The 4,795-nt window shown below is 42.6% G+C and overlaps 1 pseudogene; it reads right to left on the bottom strand.

Moving 5' to 3' along the window:
* Nucleotides 1–2,265: 2,265 nt before the first annotated feature.
* Nucleotides 2,266–3,340, bottom strand: LOC100764803 (annotated as a pseudogene).
* Nucleotides 3,341–4,795: the final 1,455 nt, after the last annotated feature.

Here is a 4,795-nt window from a genome sequence, read left to right as displayed (position 1 = left end):
CAATGAATTTTCAAAACTTAAGAGATCTGTACTTTTTGCTTTATATAAAATACCCATGAGTTTAAATGTAATCCTCACATGACAATAAAATTTCATCACAGAGTTATCTATAACTTTGGTTACAGATACCAAGAAACCATTTACTTCCAGGAATACTAACCTAATATAATACCTTAAAAGTGTGTTTATGAAACACTGGTTTGGATGCAAACCTCATGATTTAAATTATGGCATTTAAACAGTTCAACATTTTCAATACCACCTAAACATGCTGATCCAATATATTTTATAAGATCATCAAAACTGAGGATTCACAGTTTACCTTTCCAGACTTAATATGTCATGTTTAGTGCGGTACCCATGTTTACAGCACTTTGCTCAACAGCTGGCAGATGCAAATTGGTCAGTCTGGAGGTCAGACTTTTGCTCTTATTATCTGACTTGGGCTTGTGTAACTTTAAATAAGCTACAGCAAGGTGATATATAATTTAGAATACTATTTCAGTGCTACTTTTAAGATCCAGGCTTGGAGGGTACAGTTTTCTAAGACAACTGTTTTAAGCATGTTTAGCATATGTTTGGAGCTTGGATACTATATTAACTATTTCCTTCCTGCAGTGGCCAAAGACCTAAACGCAAGCAGCTTAAGAAACGGAGGGTTTATGTTGGCTCACAGTTCGAGAGCATAGTCCTTGCTAGCAGAGAAGATGCAGCAGTAGGGGCTTGAGTTAGCTGGTCCCTGCATCCAGCCAGGAATCAAAGCTGAATTTTCAGCTCCCTTTTTCCTTTTTATTCAGTCTAGGACTCCATCACATGAAATGGTGTCACACAGGATGATCAGGTCTTCCCACCATGTGCTTGTTATGGTTATCATTTCTTGATAAAACATCATGACCAAAGCAACTTGGTAGTGGGGAGAGGTTTATTTGGCTTACACTCCCAAATCATTGTTCATCATCTAAGGAGGTCAGGAGAGTAACTCAAACCTGGAAGCAGAGGCTGCTTACTGTGTAACTCTCATGGCCTCCTCACCCTGCTTTATTATAGAACTCAGGGCCACCAGCCCAGGGAAGACACAACCTACAGTGCTTGGGGCTCTCCTTTCATCAACCACTAATGAAGAAAACGGTGCCATGCAGACTTGCCTACAGCTGATCTTTTGTTGTTGTTGCTGTTTCTTTTGTTTTGTTTTTTTAAGGCAGGGTTTCTCTGTATCCTAGCTGTCCTAGAACTCACTCTGTAGACCAGGCTGGCCTCAAACTCACAGAGATCCACCTGCCTCTCCCTCCCAAGTACTGGGATTAAAGCCTTGAGCCACCAGCGCCCAGCTCTACAGCCCAACTTATGGAGGCATTTTCTTAACCGAGGTTCCCTTCTCTCTGATGACTTCAGCCAGTGTCAAGTTGACCTAAAACTATCCAGCACAGACCTCAACTAATGTAATCTAGATAATCCTCCACAGGCACATAAAGAGGCTTGTCTATTAGGTGATTCTTAATCCCAACAAGCTGACATTAACAGCAACTATATTTCTTTCTCTTGAGTGTGCTGTGCTTTGGGACTAGTAAGATGGCTTGGTGGGAGATGGTGCTTGCTTCCATGCCTGACAGATGACCTGAATTCAATCTCCAGAACCTACATTTTGGAAGGAGACAATTGATTCACAAGAACTGTCCTCTGATGCTGTGGCATATATACACACATATTAAATAAATGTAATTAAAAAAAAAGTAAGTGTTATTCCTTGCACACAGTAAATGGCTTCAATTAATACCAAACTAGATCAGTGAACTCAGTTTTCCCCTTACTATTTGTGGTGGTTTGAATTAAAAATGGCCCCATAGGCCCATAGAGAGAGGCACTATTAGGAGGTGTGTTCTTGTTGGAGGAAGTGTCACTGAGGGTGGGTTTTGAAGTCTAAAAGCTCAGGCCAGCCCCAGCGACTCACAATCTCTTCCTGCTGCCTGAGGATCCAGATGCAGAACTCTCAGCTGCTCCTCCAGCCCCATGTCTGCCTGTGTGCGGCCATACTTCCCGCCCCGATGATAATGGACTAAAACCTTTGAACCTGTCAGCAATCCCCAATTAAATGTTTTCCTTTATAAGAATTTCCATGGTGATGGTATTGGTTCTCAGCAATAAAAACCCTAACTAAGACACTATTCAATTCCATATTGTGTATTTTAAAGATAATTATTTCAGTTCTCCAATTGTAGATGAGAATTGATGCACTGCTATTTTTCTCTCTACAGAAAAAAAAGTAAGCTATATTGTCAATGAAGAGACTTGTTGGAGGTGAGTTATTCTTACAGACCTATGCTTCAATAGCCAGGCGGTGTACACAGAAACAATCCATTTCAACTTCTGAGCATCGCTTTAGAACATGTACTTGATTAATATTCGGTTAAATGCTTGGATACAGGCTCTTGCCAGAAGGTCAAACCTCAGCCATTCATCTCAGAATGTTTCTGGAGACACTCCATTCCTTCATTCATCCTACCACATTAGTGCTTGGCTTTCCCAAGCAATGATACACTATGCCAACACAGAAAACTTTGCTTTGGAACATGCAGCTATGATCCTGCAGTAACATGCCATAGTTGAGCTGTTTCTGCCCTTTCAAAGGTAGATCTATTTCTGCTTCCAAATGGCAAGTTCCCTTGAGTGAGCAAATAGCAGAGTTGCAGATTGTTGAACAGCAGGAGTGTCTTTGACTTGCCAACAAATCTTCCTTAATTTTTTTTTTTTTTTTTACCATTATCATCAGGTCTGAAATGAAGTCTCCATAGTGACTTCATCAGATCAGGTCAGTGGCCAGTGGGCCATTCCTCTCCTCTTTTACTAATTTAACAGCCAAATGGGAGCACCTTAGAACCCGACTGGCTCAGTAGGTAAAGCACATGCCACCCAACCCTGATGAAGACTCTAATTCAGTCTTCAGAACCCACAGAAGAGAGGGATGGAAGGGGAAAATCACTCCATGGCTTCTTGCTCTGATATCTCCTCCTCTCCCTCTCCCTCTCCTTCTAATTAAAAGAAAAATGTACAACAGCTTTGTCCAACACACCCAAGGATGCTTTGGCTGAACTTTGCTTTTAGAATCTGTCCAATAAATTCTCAGCTGGAGAAAATGTCTCCATGTCAAAGCCAAAGAACTGAGTTAGACTAAAAGTTCTTTTACTTCAAAGTCCCTTGTCGTGAAGCCATTCTGAGGTCACTATCATGTGCACACTCAATTATTTTCAAGTGTCTGACCTTTGGGTGACACTAGACTCCTGTTCCAACAGCGTGTTCTGCTGGCACAGCATTCCTGAGAGTCAGTTGTCAGTACCGCTATCATTTGGACAGTATCCACTCCCTGTCAGTGACCACCCTCCCCAGCTTGTTTCCCCTATCTGCATGATACTGTATCTGAGAGTCCTATGAGATATGGGACCTCAAGGACAAAAATACAGAGTCCAGGAAAGAGAAGCTGAGCTAGAGGAAGGGCTCTGAAGCATGGCAGACATGACATTACCCTTCTGAGGATCAGCTCATCGTTTTGGTGTCTGTATTCTCATCTGTTAAATCTGGAACCCCTACCAGGGCAAGTATCTATCTAGGTGACTACAGGCCATATGCACCCCTGGCTAACTTGTAAGAAGTAAAGGCCAGTTTAAGGGTAGTATCTCACTAGACGAATTGAAATCCTACTGTTACAGAGACAGTAGGGAGCCCAGATGAGCATTCAGATGGGTGTCTTGAAGAAGGTTCACGAGAAGGAATATGTCTGTTCCCAGTACACTTACCCGTTCCTAAGAATACAGTCCTGGGGCCCTCACTGGGGGTGAGGAGGACAAATAAACAAAGCTAACACTGTAGAGTCCCCTAAACTCAGAGGCTCTTCCCCAGGAGTTTTGTTCTGAGGCTTTCCTTAGGAACTCTGAGCATCTCCTAGGACCACTGACTATACAGAAGGAGTCAGAGCCCACTGTCAATCCTTGGGCGCTCACATCTGTTCTCTGTGATTGGCAGCAGCAGAGCAGTCAATACCCAGAATTACGATTCCCAGAATACTGCCTGTGGGGGAAAAATGATGAAGCCCACTATGACAAAAGCAGTTTGTGATATTACCAAGTGACTCTGGGAGTCTGATCATTAAATTTATTCTAAATGAGATGCAGGGGAATAACTTTAGCTCAAATTCTGCAGAATCCTGTTATATCCATGATACCCTTTAGCCATCCGTGGAGTCCATCGTAGCTTCACGATTTCATATACCTCAATTTCTGTCTCTGGCATCCAAGTTCATATGCCTCTCACTTCTGTTTGAAGCCTCTCAGATACCTTGGGCCTTAAGAGGTTTGTGAATGGACAGGGCTGAGTTTCAGAATATTCTTCCCTAGAACATTTTTAAGCCAAAACCAAAACAACAACAACAAAAAAATTTAAGAAGAGCCTAAAAGCAGAAGATCCAAAGCACACCATGATCCAAACCATGCCAAAAGTGAGTTCCGAGGTCTGGAATGGCAGTTTTCACTGAGTGCCTTTAGATGAGGTGTCTACCTCTCGGAATCTACAGAACTGCATCTCTACTTTGGTTTATACTAGCAGAGCCAGAGTTTACAGCTCCTGTCTCTCTAAGAACACAGTTTATTCTCTAGTCATACATTCCATTCAAGCAGCATCCAATGTGTCAGTCTTCCGGTTCCTGAAGCAGCTACAATTTCCTAACAGGGGTTGAGGAGAGGGCTCAGTTGGTACAGCACTGGCTGCACAGGCTTGAGGACCTGAGTTCAATCCCCAACAGCCATGT

This window comes from Cricetulus griseus, chromosome 4, assembly GCF_003668045.3.
Source record: "Cricetulus griseus strain 17A/GY chromosome 4, alternate assembly CriGri-PICRH-1.0, whole genome shotgun sequence".
Lineage (NCBI taxonomy): Eukaryota > Metazoa > Chordata > Mammalia > Rodentia > Cricetidae > Cricetulus > Cricetulus griseus.
Note: the sequence above shows the minus strand (reverse complement) of the source record. Positions and strands in the feature narration are given on the sequence as shown.